A 16,528-nucleotide genomic window follows, 5' to 3' on the forward strand; every position below is an offset into this window, starting at 1 on the left:
GCTGAAAAATAAATAGAAACATGTTCTAATATATTTAAAGAGTGGTTTGGGAATGTATAACATAATACCTTACAGTTTTTTAATCATGGACAATGCCCACTCAAGACATCTAAAAAAATTTCGAACAGTTCGTCTTCAAAACAGGAACTACAATTTTTTTTTTCTGAGAAATGATTTGTATTTTAAAGAGAACCGGAATACGGCCATACCGTTTTGAGGTTACCACCTTATTTTTGCATTTTTATTCACATAGGTAGAACTAATTTGGAGACAAGTAAAAAAAGAATTCTTAGGAAAAATATGTTTCCAAAGTTTAATGCGAAAGTGATTGATTAAATCCGATATGAACTATCAGAGGTCACAAGTGCCGACTGGAAAAAAGCAGTTTACCATGTAGTTAGTGCAGAAAATAAATACCTTCAAATAGAGGACAATTTATTATTGATCTGTCTGTTGGATAGTAACGATGACAGAGCCCATCAGAAGAAGAAATATTGTAGACAAGATACGGTAATGTGGTAACTATTTCAGTTAAAAATATTTAGTTTTTCATTATCAATTGTTAACTTTCCTTTAAACCAATATTATTTTCTTAAACATAATATACTTTTCCGCAGTTTTATTTATGTAATAATTATGATATTTATGTGATGATTGATAATTTTTTGGCATTTTACGTTTAACCATTTGAAAAATAAAGAAATATCACGTTTTGTTTTTTTTTCCAAAATCAGGTTTCTCTGCTCTTTGACTATATATATATATATATATATATATATATATATATATATATATATATATATATATTGCACACTGTTCCTTTATGATTTAATACTTACATTAATAAATTTGTATCAGTGGAATAACCAATATCGCGATACGTCCCTGGACAGCGGCTACTCGAATATTATTTATCCTGCCACTTTTCTTGATGGGCAATAGAAATATGGAGGCAACCATACGCGCCTATGAGCAATAATACAGAGTTAAGTGCAACGACAATTCGAAGAATTATAGAGGGAAACACATTTCACCCTTTAAAAATTCGGCTTCATCAGGTAATGAATTTTAAAAAATGAATTTTTGTTTGTGGTCTAACGAAATTAAGTTGTAGCAATTTCTTTTACCTTGTATATTATAGGAATCTATATAGTATTATAGTTCCTATAAGTACTCAACGTTTAACATGTTAGATTATCAGACGAAAAAAATAAATTTTAAGAGTCTATTTACATTTGCCAAATGCTGTTTCTAAGGTGATTATATGCCGTCTAGCTTTTCAATTCGTCTTTTCTCTATTTCGCCTATAGATATTTTAAAAACAATTAGCGAGTTCGGAATAAAGATAGACCAGCAATTGAAAGATCTTTTTACTACGCATAAAATAATTAACGCTCTCAAAAATCCCCTTAGGTGGGATTGTTGTGAAAGGAATTTTTTTTCGAGACGTCACTTTTTGATATGACACTTACTATTACTATATGACGAGAGTGACTATACTTATAAAATCAATTCATCGTTTTGAAGAAATTTCTATTACACAAAATTTTAATGACGATATTCTTAGTTGTGGAATCACTTTAAAATATAATACATCTGATATTAATTTTGTTTCAATTTATAGACCTTCAGATATTCGATCGACTTCCACAGGTTAGTGTAAAATATTGGAACAATTTAATTTTCCCTACATGATAGGTCATATATATGCGCATAACAGCTTGTAGGGTTCACTTAAAAATGATTGCAGTGGGCTCCAACTTATTAATGCCACTGATACTCTCGATTTAGTTGTTTTTAATAACGGCAAACCAACCTGCCTGACCCGTCCGGATGTGACACAATCTAGTATTGATATTACATTGTGCTGTCCCGATTTAGCAAAAGAAATTAGTTGGGACGTCTTAGATGACACATTGGGATCAAATCAATATATATGTAATTCAAATGAATCTTTCTTCTGTTAATTTTACATTACAAAGTCCAAACGGAATGTTAATTAAGCTAATTGGACCCAATACTCTGATCTTACTAAACAAATTTTTTTTAACTATTCGGACAGCTGTCTACCTCAGAAAAATATGACTTTCTAATGGAAAGTATTAATAATGCATCTTTTAATTCCATTCCGACATATAAACCCTTTAAAATCATTGGACGGCCACCTCCTCCTTGGTGGGATTTCGAATGTGAACAAGTTGTTTCTAGCAGGTAAAGATGCTTTAAAAGCATATAAAACTATCTCTAGTTTTGCTAATTATGTACGATGTCAAAAAGTAATAGTTAAGACAAAAAAAGTTTTAAAACTAAAAGCCAAAGAAAGTTGGAAAAACTGGTGTTCATCCTTAAATAAAAATATGCCTATTAAAAATGTTTGGAATGAGGCAAGAAAAATGCAAAGGAAGTATACTCCAAGTATTAATCATCTTAATGATGAATTGATTGAAGTATTTTTTGACAAAATAGCACGTCCATCTATAGAAATTCAAAATAATCCTGCAACTTCAAGTCACTTTCTTCTAAATCCATTTACACGGAAAGAACTTGACTTTGCGCTAAATAATAGGTCCAACACCGCTCCTGGTTACGATTACGAGTTAAGGTTAAGATATTCTTTTTAAAGATGCAAAAATTGATATATTAAGAACTGTTATTGCCATACCAATCGTTAAACCAAATAAGGGTTTCAACTTGGTACAATCATATGGGCCAATCTCTTTGATGCCATGTGTTTTGAAGACTTTGGAAAGAATTATTAAAGTTGGAATAGAATAGTGGATAACTTTAATAATAAATTAGCTTGCCAAAATCAATTCTCTTTTAAAAAAGGGACCTTCTCTAGATGCCCTTAGTACTCTTGTATTAGACATAAGCAATAATTTTGACAGAACCAATTAACTTTCTGCACTTTTTGTAGACGTAGAAAGTGCGTATGATAATATTAAGATAAATAAGAGATAAGATCTTCTTAAGATATAATAAGTTGAAACTTCTTCTTTGTTGAAAGTACTTGAGTACTACAGTATGCATATGACCTCTGAATATATACTGAAAATAAGAATTTAATACCACTATGGCTGCTCTCAAAGATATCATTGGTGTTGTTCATAAATGGTTAACATTAAATGATCCTACTCCAAGTCTGAAGTTTGTGTTTTCAGTAGACACAACATACCTAAATTAAGGCACATTGTCCTAGGTTCTTATAATTTTTCCCTTAAAGACTCCGTCAAATATCTTGGCATTGTAGTTGATAGAAAATTGACATGGAAAATGCATATTAATAACATGTTAGACCGATATATAAAAGAGGTAAATTTTTTAAAAATGTTTACTAAGACTTTTTACATTCCCTCCAAAAACATTAATTATTCCTATAAACTGAATTAAATATTTTCTATATTTATTGCTGAAGCTATTACAATCCACGAATCTTTGACATTTTTAACACAGTCTAAAATTGATTCTGCAATAATTATATCGGACTCCTTGTCTGTTTTAAATTCCTTGGTTTTGACTAAGTACCCAAGGTACTCCTCCAATTATATCATATATTTAATTTAAAAACGAATTTTAAAACTGCAAAAAGTTAACAAAAACATTAATTTTGTATAGGTTAAAGCACATATCGGTCTCGAATATAACAAGTATGTGGATATGCTGGCAAAAAAAAAGTGTAAAAAATGATGTGACCAATAAACTACCTGTAAGTTTTTGTGATGCAGTCGTTTATATTAAAATAAAATATCTTAAAATTTGGAACGAATGTTGGTCACAACATACTTATACCAACCCTTGTAGATACTGTAGTATACAAAATAAATGCAGAATAGAACGTTGTTCCAGCCATATAATTATCCAAGAAAATATATCACTTGTATCACTTCTTCCATTTGGCCACGCCTATTATCCCACACATCTACATAAAATTCATGTTCTCGAAAATGATCATTGTCAAAATTGTAGCAAAAAGGTGATTAAGATCATATTTTTTTCGAATGCCAAAAATATAAAAATGAATCAGATTACTTTATTCAACAATTACATGATCTTAATATACAGGGGTACACGTAAACTCATCACCAATTACCATAAATACCCTCGTACATAGTACAAACTCATCACCGCCATAAAAGTAGGGTTTTCAAAATAGACCCTAAGAGATCGGTAAACTGATCACTGGCGTACCTGCACCCCGGATCAGGTATAGACCATAAAATCCTTGCAAACGGCTAGTTTCTGGTAATTTCACAGAATAATCCAAATCCAGATATCTTAAATGCAACTGCAATTTATTGGTTTTTATTTTATAAGTCCACAAAATTCTATTAATAGCTACTTAAAATCATGCGAAAAAAAAAATTTCTCTTCATTTGCCCTTGTGTCTTCAACATGGATAGTGAACTGCTAATTTATTACGTTCTGAGCGAACGCAGACAAAAAATGGTGGTTATGAATAATTTCAAATTTCAATTGCGAAAGACTCTAAAAAAATCGAATTGCCTTTTGTGGACTTGTGCGACGAAAGGGTGTAAGGCTAAATGTCATACAACTGGTGAGTAGAAATTTTATACCGTTTTTGTTTAGTTGTTTCGCACTGGTTTTCGCGAATCATCCTGCAACAATTTACAGCAACAAATATTACTTTGTTGCTGTAAATTGCCTTTTCTGATATTTACTACATTTTGAGATTTCTGATTAAATTGTTAAAATCACATTTATATATATATATATATATATATATATATATATATATATATATATATATATATATATATATGTATATATATCTATATATATATATATATATATATATATATATATATATATATATATATATATACTGAAAAAGCGATAAACGATTGTAGTCAACGCTGATCAGTTAGACTACAAAACACGACTATTTGGGTGTGCAGCCGAAGATAGGACAAAGAAGTACTCTTTTTAGTCTGCCAATCTTTCGCAAATCTTTATTTGCATCATCAGGGTTCTACAATAAACAAAATTAGTACAAATTACATAATAAAAATTATTTTGTATCTTACACTAATTGAGGTTAGTTGTCATAATGTTTATAAAATGAATTGAACAACTTATCTGACTCTTACAAATAATGGCGAAAACTAACCAAAAAATGTAAAAAAATTGCTTTTATAAGCACTGTAGTTGTGGGATCTTTGTACAAGTTATTTAAACATAAAGTACAGCAAACTGTATTTTGATGCATTCTGTCGCAATAATGCATTGCTAATTACTTTAAATTTAAAAATTTCCGCCAATGATGCCATAAAATGTAAAGCTTTGCACGTGTCAAAAATTAAATTTTACTTCGACTTCTATGCACTAATAGCACACTCAAGTTTTCAGCTTTTCCTATTTTTTAGATATTTTATATTTACTAACTGTCCAAAATCGTTATTATTTTTAAGATAGTCAAATAACGCCAAAACGGTAAGATTTAGACCGAATGTATGCTTAACAAATTATCTCGAGAATTCAATAAGAAATATAAAAATGCAAAGAAAATCAAATAACGAATTTGGGGACTACCTCCGATATAAACAAAAATAGCACATTTTGACAAATATTTTCATTTTAAAGTTCACTATCGAAATCCTATGCAACTAAATTTTTAGATCTCAAAACCATTTAGATTGGCAGATACGTCTAATAGGCCACACCGTGAGACATATTTCAGTTAAATTTTAAAGCAACTTGCTTAAAATAATTTCTGAATTTATTAAATTATCAAATAAACGAGAAGTATAACAGGTAAGAGGCAATCTTTCGCATTAGAAGCCAGGCAAAACTCCCGGTGATGAGTTTACTTATCTGCGGTGATGAGTTTACCAATCTCCAAAGGATGCTGGTGATCAGTTTACTATATCTCCGAGGGACTAATAATTTTATGGGAGGCTATATAGTGATGAGTTCGTACACGTCCATATACAGGCCCCGTTTAATATTGTTAGTCTCTTAGCTAATGTAAATGAGAGAATTATTAGAATATTATGCATTATTAAAGTTTCTGTCAAGTACCAAAATAGTCTTGTAGTGTCAACCATCAAAATATATATATAAAAAATGTGGTGAGCAACATGGACAATCAATAGCAAACCAACTGTCGGATTAAGTAGATAGCTGCTCAAGAGTTTGCTGTGGAACTCTGAGAACCTCATCATCTTTTGTGTATATAAATATAGGAAGATAACACAAAAAAAATTGAATCATAATTATGTATAACATTTTTTGAACACACTGATAATGTTGAGAAGAAGCTATGTTTAACTTGTATCTTATATTATATAATTCTAGTAATTAAATCATATTATTCAACTCTTCGTCATGGATATTTTATGGACTTTATGATCATTAAATTTTTATGTTTGAGGTATAAGTCATATTGTAACTGATTGATTGACACCTAGTCTATGCCAGTAAAAATGTTCTTTTGGAATTAACAGCATTTTTAAATTTACCAAATTATTTGATTATAGAATAATCTTAATATCATATCGGGAAACCATTGTTTGTATGAATAATTGCTTCATATTTTTAAAACACATTCTTCCCAATAATATATTAAATTCTCAAAACCGATTAAGACCTCTTTCACCTTAATGCGAGCGAAAGCCTTTGTTAGGCCTACGAAGGATAAATATGCTGGTTTTTTATATTCAATGGCCTTTTGTGTGGTTTGTCTTGCAAAACGGCGTCTACGCACGATCTTTCGAATCCTAATCCCTATTCTTCGACTGATAGTATTATAAATTTATTGATTATGTTTGTTAAGACTTTTGTAGTAAACTTAATTGCGGTGGTAAGTAGATTTATAGTTATATAATTGTCAGCGCCTTCTTTATCTCCTTTTTGAACAGACGTATAATTATACTCTTTCTCCACGTGTCTGGTATCTTGCATTGTGATAATATTTTTTTGGAAAAGTTTTAAATTTTTTGTAAAATTCTTACAATATTCATTTTTGTTTGTCTTATCAGCTCTTTTGTTTCATTTCTTATTCTTCTATGGGCTTTTTTGGATACTGGAGTATTTGATGGTTTATACTTCAGGTAGACCTTTCGTTTTTCTTTACGTTTCTCTTTTATTTCTTTTCTAAACCATGATGTTCTTGGTTGTCTTTTTTGTTTGAATATGGCTAACGTTTTCCTTAAGTTTTGATTGCTGCCTCCTTAATATTGATTTTAATTTTTTCCCAAATTTCATTTTTATTATATTCGATATTATTTGTTTGTTTTAGTTGTATCTTCTGCGACAACCTACTTTAATCCATTTGTAGTTGTACCTAGTCATTTCACAGTGATTCCACATCAAAATCTTTCCTTAGTAATCTTCCCTAAAATGGTAATAATAGTACCTACTAGTTTGTGTTCACTAACTGCACCTGCTGAGTTTAAAGTTTGAACACCTAACATCTGAATTTTAAAACTTTTGAATGACAAATAACTTTTTCGTTTTTGTTCTGCAAGTTCTTTGACTTGTCACTCTTGACGCCAAGATTTTTCTTGGCAAAATCTTGGCGTTCCTTACTGCAATAGTGTCTGTTTTCTGTTTTCTTATGGCTTATGAATAATAAATAATAACTTCAATAGCTTCTTGAAATATAACGTAGTTATTGTTTTATCAAAAATTACCTTAAGTTGGGCGCTTTAAAGAAGATTTCATAGGAGGACATACTCCTGTGGTTATTTGTCACTTTAGAATCTCACGCAGACACAGCAACTCTTGTGCTTGCTTAAGTATATCAAGGAACCATATTTAATCAAAAAAGAACAACTAACCTAGAAATTGAGACCAAACTATGAAAAACTATCATATAAAACTATAAAAAAATCTTGCTTTTATCCGGCTGTAAATTGTGACGATTAACAGGAAGAAATATAATAAAGATAGAAACCACGGAAATAGATGTAGTCAGGCAAACACATGTGTGGTTCGGGTAGGGAGCGAATAAGAAATGACGAAATTAAGAAGCACATGTTAATAAAATATAAAATACTGGACCGTATGTAATGAAAGCAGCTCAGTATAATACAAACATATTTAATGAATAAAAGATCATAAACTGCAAAAATAAATAGTAGAATATATACCTATAAAAAGACAGAAGAGAAGAAGACCAAAAAAACATGAAGTGAGTGAGAAAGTCAATCGGTATCTTTGCGTATTTATTTAAAATTATAGTTTTAAAATTTAATTTTTTTATACAACGCAACGGCTCTGTAAATGTCATAATAATTTTGTAAATATTAAAACTGAAGATAATGAATTATCATATATTAAATAATAATAACAACTATAATATTAGTATATAAATCTCCGAAATAAATAAAATTTGTTAATAATTCTTGTGTGAATCATATTGTTTTCAATATAGAGGTACCTATTTTACTAAGACCATGAATAAAGTACTCTTAGTATTTGTTTTGACAATTGTCGTAAGTCAAGTACTTGCTGAAACTTGTAAGTAGCAAATTGTACTGCTTTATTAATATTTGATTAGTTTTAGAACTATATTCATCATCACCATTCTCATCATAATATTAGGGTTTCAGTGCAACAGAGGGTAATTCTATGTGCGTTCAAAAATTAATGATATATATACAATAGCCCTTGCTTTCAAAAATGACTATTTTCTTCCATTTTTCCGGTTCCTTTCGTTTTCTCTTTGATCTCTTATGCCTACTTCTGACAAGTCTTGCTTTACTGTTTCCACTCATTTCTTTTTTGGACGTCCTCTTCTTTTTTCCGTTTCTGCCTCCTTCATTATTGTTTTAACATTTCGGTACTCTGGCGTATGATTTGGCAAAGCCATATATCAATGTGGGTCCGATTACTGTCTCGTAGACTCGCAGTTTCGCTGTTTTTGATACATTTTTTGCTTCTAGTATGTTTCAACCCTACAGCTTTGCTCCCCTTTATTAATTTTTTATCTATCTCTTGTCCTTCTTTTCTTGTGTTCCTTATCGTTACTCCTAAGTATTCAAAATTCTGACAGTTTTTCAAAACTATAGACAGGCTCTGCTCCTTTAATTTTGACATATTTGCTATCATTTGTTATCTCTTCTATAATTTCCATGTATTGCGTTTTTATTTGGTTCACTGTTAGTCCGTATCTTTTCGTTTCTTCTTTTAATTTCTGCAAAACTATATGCACAGTTTTATATGCGTATGATATGCACAGTTTCATACTATTAATAATAGTCCCGTTTGTGCTCATATTTGAGCTTATTGCAACTTGTTCTAATACTGGGTTGAACAAATTCGTTGTTAACGTATGCCATTGTTTTAAACCTCTTTATATTTTGAACTGCCTTGAAAAGGTTTCTTCCATTGTTATCCTATTTTACGTGTTTCTAAGCGTCATTTTTACTAGCTTTGTAAGCTTGTCTGGTATTTCTATTGTTTTCATGGCCTCATATACCATGCTTCGGTTTATCGAGTCTTATGATTGTTTAAACTTCCATCCATACTTATTGGATCAGTAGTTGTTCTTCTGATCCAAAACCAACCTTTATTGTCCGATCACTTTGTTATCATATTTTATTAATCTTTTTCTAATAATTTTTCCAAGTATTTTATAGACTACTTATAATAGTTCCATACTTCTATAGTGTTCGCACTCCGTTTTATACCCTTTCTATAAATAAATTCTTTGTAAGTAGCAACTTCTAATGCTCCATTCATATTTTATTTTTTAACTCAATATTCAATATTCTCATTATATATCATATTAAGGTCTCATTAAAACAAAGGGAACTTTTATCGAGCGTGCATGATTTGGACGCTAAATTTAAAATAAATTCGACACTGAAAAATAAAATTACCTGTTTCTGCATACATGATTTGTACTCTGGGTGTAATTGAAATGGAAATGGAAAGTCAGGTAATAAAATTCTAGAGACTAAGCTTGATAAGGTTTATTTGTCACTTTGAAATAAATACGACATACATTTTACGAAATGGAATCGATCGATACAGTTAGTTTGATACTCATGTATCCTATTTCTAACGAACATAATTTTTTTTCTACTCTTTGGATCTTTAAGTCTATTACTTTCACTATTACAGACACTATTAATTTTAATGTAAGTTTCAGTTTGAAATTTTTTTAAAACATCAATAAAATGGAAAACATTTGGATGAGCATGGTAAAAATTATCATTAAAACGCGAGTGGAACGATTCACAAGCATTAGTTGTTAATTGTAAACTCTCACTCATCGCAGCCCACATCTCCGACGGAAATGTTGCGTGGTCGCCAATGTAGTTGTCTAATAAGTAGTCGGAAAACTTTTCAATTTTTGAATCCTTTGGTTGAATAGCCATAAAATCATATATGAAAGATTCTTCGACTTCTGAGGGAGGTAAAAATGGCAGCCCAAAAATATATTTCAACCATTTAGATATTTCACTGTCTGCCAGTTTATATTCCCGAATTAAGCCACAACCAGCGATATTACGATACCAAGCTTGCATAAAATGAAAACGGCACCCTTTAATGTGCACATTTGGAAATTCAAAACGCGCAGCATTGTGGATAGCAATTTCAAAATCGGAGAAAATGATTTTTGGATTGAATTTTAGACCAATTACTTCACATTTGCGTTTCAAAACATTAAATGGTTTTATATAGGTTTGTTCCGATTTGTCGGGAAGTAAACAATAACAGAATGGTATATAATGCCCATAGATAAATACATGTATGGTAAAAAATTGCTTGAAATATTGAGCACAGTAACTAAATGTAAAGTCCATATAAATCGTTTCACTGCCGCACAGAAAACGCATGTTAGTGTTACACGAGAAGATGATAATGTTAGAACTTAGTTCAACCGCAAATATAAAATTCTCGTCTTTAAGTGTTTTGATATTCATAATATTTACCGCAGCAATAGTTTCTTCTTTACTTTTGGGCAGTTTCGGTTGAGCCATTCGCCGTTCACTGTATATTTGATTTCGTATTAAATTAACGTCTTTACCAGACATGTGGCTCAAGCAATCTACATTTTCTTTCAACGCACTATGTATGATTTTGGACGGCCTTTCGGTCAAATTATCCTTAGCCTTCCTTTTGGCACTGCTACGCACAATCTGTCTATTAAGCGTCTTGATATCACACTCGTGATTATGTTCTAGATTACTTCGGATCACTAACTTTTCTGGCCCTTTCGTGAATATCTTCGTTTTACACGACCGTTTTCTTCTTCTGGTTCCTATCCGTTTCGGATGTTGGAAATCATATTGGCAATCATGACCTTGCGCGCTGCGGCTCGAAACAGCTCCGTTGAGGTTTTCTTAAACCATGTTCTTAAATTCCGCAGCCATGATATTCTCCTTCTACTGGGTCCTCGCTTACCTTTGACTTTACCTTGCAATATAGACTGCAGCAGGGAGTAACGGTGCTGATTTCTCATAACGTGTCCCAGATATTGCAATTTTATGCGTTTGATCGTAAACACAATCTCTGGTTCCTTCTTCATTTTTTCTAGAACTTCCTTGTTCGTGATCCTTGCTGTCCATGATATTCTCAGCATTCTTTTATAAAGCCACATCTCAAATGCTTCAAGTTTTTTAATAGTGGTGTCTGTAAGAGTCCATGCCTCCGCCCCGTACAACAACACAGAGAAAACATAGCATCTCAAATGTCTCATTTTTGTATCTAGGGATATGTTGTGACTTTTAAATATGGCGCTCATTTTGTTAAAGACCGTTCTTGCCTTTCCTATGCCTTGCGACCGTTTTACGCACCTCCAATACGTTTCTCCCGATTTTAGTACTTTATCTTGAGAAAAAGTAAAACTGTTCACTTTGAGCAAAATTTTACCACGATTACTTACTACCGTTGAAATTTCCATGTTCACTTTTCACTGTTCTCTGACAAACTAATAACTAGTAACTAAGTAAATTTCAATGACCATGATTAAACCCTAATTATATTAGTATCTGGTACCTGCGATAATCCTTCCGGCAGCGTCCAAAACGAGGGTACTTTTAAGACCCTCAGGTACTTCAGCGTCGAAAACATGCCCGCCCCTTTTATCTGTGTGCAAAAGTTAATTATGGTATGGTTTTTAATCTCACATATTACTTGTTAAGTCCTGTTCGATTGTGTTTCCATGAATCCTCTTACGTTTCTTGCTAAAATTTTTATTCAATATGATTTTTTTTTCTTAGAGTTTCTGTTACAGAGTGTTTTCAATGTTTGTGTTGGTTACTTCTTTTTCTGCAGTCTTATAATGCAAAACCCATCTGGAAATATGTAAATTAGTTTTCCTAATTTAAGAAGAATCCATTTTAATATACGTGTACTAATTGAATTTTTACTTCTTCTTCATTAGTTAATCTAAATAGTTCGTCATTAGTAATTGTGAATAAACGAGTCTCATATGAGCAGCAGTTTGACATCTTTTCATGTTTCCTTTTCACACTCTTTATTAACTTCACGTTAGTATGGAATAGCTTCAGTCTGTTCTCTTATTAATTAATACATTAGAAGACTAGACCTTTAATGATGAGCTAGAACAATTTTGCAAAAGTTATGTTCTAATTTCAATGTAGCTCTGTTAAATTTTATTTACCAAGCTTTCGAAATAGTGCAACTCTTTCACATTTCATTATTCCAGAATCTATAATGCAAAAATTAAAAAAACATCTATTTTAGTACCATTATTTTTAAAACTTTTTTACCCTTTCTTTCAACTGACTAAAAGAAATAATAAACAAGTAACATTATTTTTACATTACTAACCACACCTAAATTTTAGCCAGTCGCGTTGGATTCAACCTTAATTGCGGAGAAAATGCTGTACAAGGTTGTGCTCCCTGTTGTCCAGAAGCAGAAGCCACTTGTTCCAACAAAGTTCCTCAGAAATGTACTGGTATTTGTACACGTAATTGTAGAATCCAATGTCGTTGTGTTGAAGGATACTTGAAAGACACAGCAACTGGAAAGTGTGTAAAAGAATGTTAATTTTCCAGTCCCAAATACCTCAACATAAATTTATTAAATAATAGTGCAATGTAAAATAAAAATGTATCCAATAAATGTTTGTTTACAAATTTAGTGAAACCATCAAAATAACAATTATTTTAATCATCAAAATTTTATAAAAATATTGGGAAAATAAATAAGCGAATAAGCTGTAAAAATCTACAAAGAAAGCTCAGCATAATGTTTCCTATTTATGATAAATAAATAGCAAAATGTAGAAGAATAAATATTTCATACACCACATCAATTAAATATTACCAAATAAAACCTACAACCATTTTCAAGCTGCTACTGACAACTGATAAAAACAATATTAAAACCTGATAGATCCTTTTGAAAATAATCGACGATTTTTTCTATGTGAATGTACTGAACTGCTGTCTATAGCGTGGATTAAATTCAGAACGGAATTTGGTAAATTGTAATTTTACCTTTATTCAGAAAAAAATATAAATATATAACTTAAAACTCCCCCTCCACGCAACACTTTAACACTTTTGTTGTACAAAAAATGATATTTTTTATACCTGAATTACAACTTGTCAAAACTCCTAAAAATATGACCAGGAGTAAGAGCTTTAAGATCGATAGGGTCATTTAAAAGAGGGCAAAGGGGACATGAATTTAGTATAGCTTTGATACGGACGAGTACAGTGCTCAGTTCCTCAAAGGTAATCTGAGCGTACCTACTAAACGATATAGATGGTATGTGGTGCTTTTAACAGCCGCTTCCCAAATACCATCCAAATGAGGACTATGTGGAAGAATTAGTTTCCATAGTAAATTAGTTTGAGAAGTAAATTTATCCTTAGAAGAAAAAATCCTTATTTTTTCGGAGACCAAGATCCGACAGGGGAGGACAACCATCGAACGCAAGGCCTCCTCGGTCGTCAACAGGCGAAATCCTTGCACAAAAAACCAAAAAAAAAAATACTCAACCCTCTCAGATAAAAATAGCTACCTGAAATATAAGAAGTATGTATCAGCCTGGAAAACTACATAATATTATTAAAGAGAAAGAGAGGCTAAATATAGATATACTTGGGGTTAGCGATGTACAATGGTCAGGAAATGGAGAGATATCAATAAATAACCACAATATCTATTACACTGGAGGACACTAAACTGATTATCGATACGGAGTAGCTTTCATTATAAGCAACACTATTGGAAAATCAGTACTAGGTGTGATTCAAATCTCAGAAAGAATAGTTACGCTAACAATTCAAGCACGGAACTGTAATATTAATATGATCCAAGTCTATGCTCCCACAGCTGATAAGACCGAAGATGAGATCGAAAAGTTTTATTTAGAATTGCACAATATAATCAAGTTAACAAAATCTAGAGATATTACTTACATTTTAGGAGACTTTGTAGATGCAAAGATTGTAGTAGGTACAGTTGAAAATATAGTTGGACAGTTAGGATTAGGAACTAGAAACGAGAGAGGAGAAAGGCTCATAGAATTCTGCCAAGAAAAGAATATGGTAATTGCCAATACTTGGTTTTAGCTTTCTAAGAGAAGACTATATACGTGGACGTCTCCTTCACATACAGAAAACCACATTGTCAGAAACCAGATAGACTTTATACTCGTAAATACCAGATATAAAAACTCTATAACCTCAGTTAAAACTTATCCTGGAGCAGATGTTAACTCAGACCACAATCCTTAGTTGCTGACGTGAAAATAAAATTAAAAAAAATTGAACTCACAAAACAACAACCAAAAATTAATGTAAGAATCCTAAAAAACGAAGAAATAAAAAACGAATTAAAAAATAATGTAAATGTTAATATGTAAAAAACACTAATTGACAACAAACAAATTATGGACGTAAATAAAAAGTGCTATAATATAAAAAACACATTACTGAAACAAATTCAAGAAAGTTTGATACAACACAGGTCAGAGGCTAAAAAACAGTGGATGTCAGAAGAAATACTATTACAGATGGAAGAAAGAAGGAAATATCAAGGAAAAGATCTACAGAAGTATAAATAAATACAACGTATAATTAAGGAAAAAATCAAAACAGCTAAGGAAATCTATTTGATGAAACAATGTGAAGAGATAAAAGAAATAGAAACTAAAAATATGATATAAGAAATATGCACATAAAAAGCGACTCTATTGGCTACGAAAGTTTGACAACGAGATGGATGAGAATTTCTGTAATATAGGGCATCTCAGGGTCTGTCCACAAATTTATGGGAAAAAAATTAGTTTGTTTTGAAATATTTCAAGAACTCTAGGAAGAGATGTGATTTTAAGAGGACACGCTGGATTTAGAAGTTATTACATGAAATTGTGTTATCCAAATTAGTGGCTTTTAAGTATACATATGCGCTTTAAGCCTTTTTACTGCTGTTTAAAAATGCGTTTTATTAGATTAAAGTAACCGATGGTTTAGAAAAAAGGAATCGAGGAACTTTTTAATCTCTAAGAGACCATATTGAATCAGCAAACAGCTTTCTTTTGCTAGGAAATAAAAAACAATTAACACCGTAGGTTATGATAAAAAGCTGAATACATTGAAAGGGTTCTTCTGGGAAATTTCTCCGTAAAATATTTTGAAGGTAACTCTAATTTAGATTTACTCGAACCTGACGATACATTTTCCCGTTATTGCAGGTAATGTAATATGAATGTGATCAGAATCTACAAAGGATACTGTACAGGTCAGGGTGAACTTTATAGCCCTTGTGAAGAATATTATTTAAGGAAATATTAATCGACCTTTTACAGAAGCTATGAAACACTTCTCTATGTTTAGTAGTTTAGCTGGATCCTTTAATCACACAGTGATGAGGAAGAAAGTATTTATATTCAGAATTAGGATTATGTGAATCGAAAGAGACTACTAAAGCATGGTTTAAGGACTAATATTTTTTTATGGACCTTCGGTATTCAGAAAATAATTTACAATCTGAACAAACTCTTTTTTTTTTAATAATTATTATTTAAATGGGAATAAGCCACACTTAAAGGTTAAAGTAAGTTTATTGACATTTCAATTTCCACTTCGGAAATCTTTCTCAAAATACAAACATTAGTAAATTAAACAAATTTTGTTTTTTGTTACTTGGTGAAAAATTCTTCTAATAATTTAATTTTATCTGACTCATTTATATTGACAATTCAGACATACATTATACATTTTAAAGTAGAAGACTTTGATGATATTGCCAATATTGTTGAATTGCGTTCCTTGGACGACTTTACTGGTAAGATAGTTCATTAGATTACATGAAATCAACTTTAACTTGAGAATATCCGTCAGAAAAAATCATACCATGTAATTCGTCTTTAAAAGGACAAACACATGCCATGATAACAGTAAAAATCTCCTGTTAGTGATTCCTTAGTAAATTATGAGGGAAAAAACAGGAAAAAAACCTCATAATACTATCCCGACATGGTAAGTATTTGGTCGTGCATTTAGTTTACTTTCAATAAACACCAAATTCTGATTTTATATGTTTGTTATTTAAATAACATAAATGATGTATC

The 16,528-nt window shown here is 31.1% G+C and overlaps 1 long non-coding RNA gene across 1 annotated transcript; it reads left to right on the forward strand.

The window, feature by feature from the left end:
- The first annotated feature begins 8,334 nt into the window (after positions 1-8,334).
- Positions 8,335-13,083, forward strand: LOC140443634 (uncharacterized). The gene is made up of 2 exons (XR_011951247.1): positions 8,335-8,481; positions 12,785-13,083. It is a non-coding gene; the product is annotated as an uncharacterized lncRNA (long non-coding RNA).
- Positions 13,084-16,528: the final 3,445 nt, after the last annotated feature.

Source organism: Diabrotica undecimpunctata, chromosome 6 (assembly GCF_040954645.1).
Source record: "Diabrotica undecimpunctata isolate CICGRU chromosome 6, icDiaUnde3, whole genome shotgun sequence".
NCBI classification, from domain to species: Eukaryota; Metazoa; Arthropoda; class Insecta; order Coleoptera; family Chrysomelidae; genus Diabrotica; species Diabrotica undecimpunctata.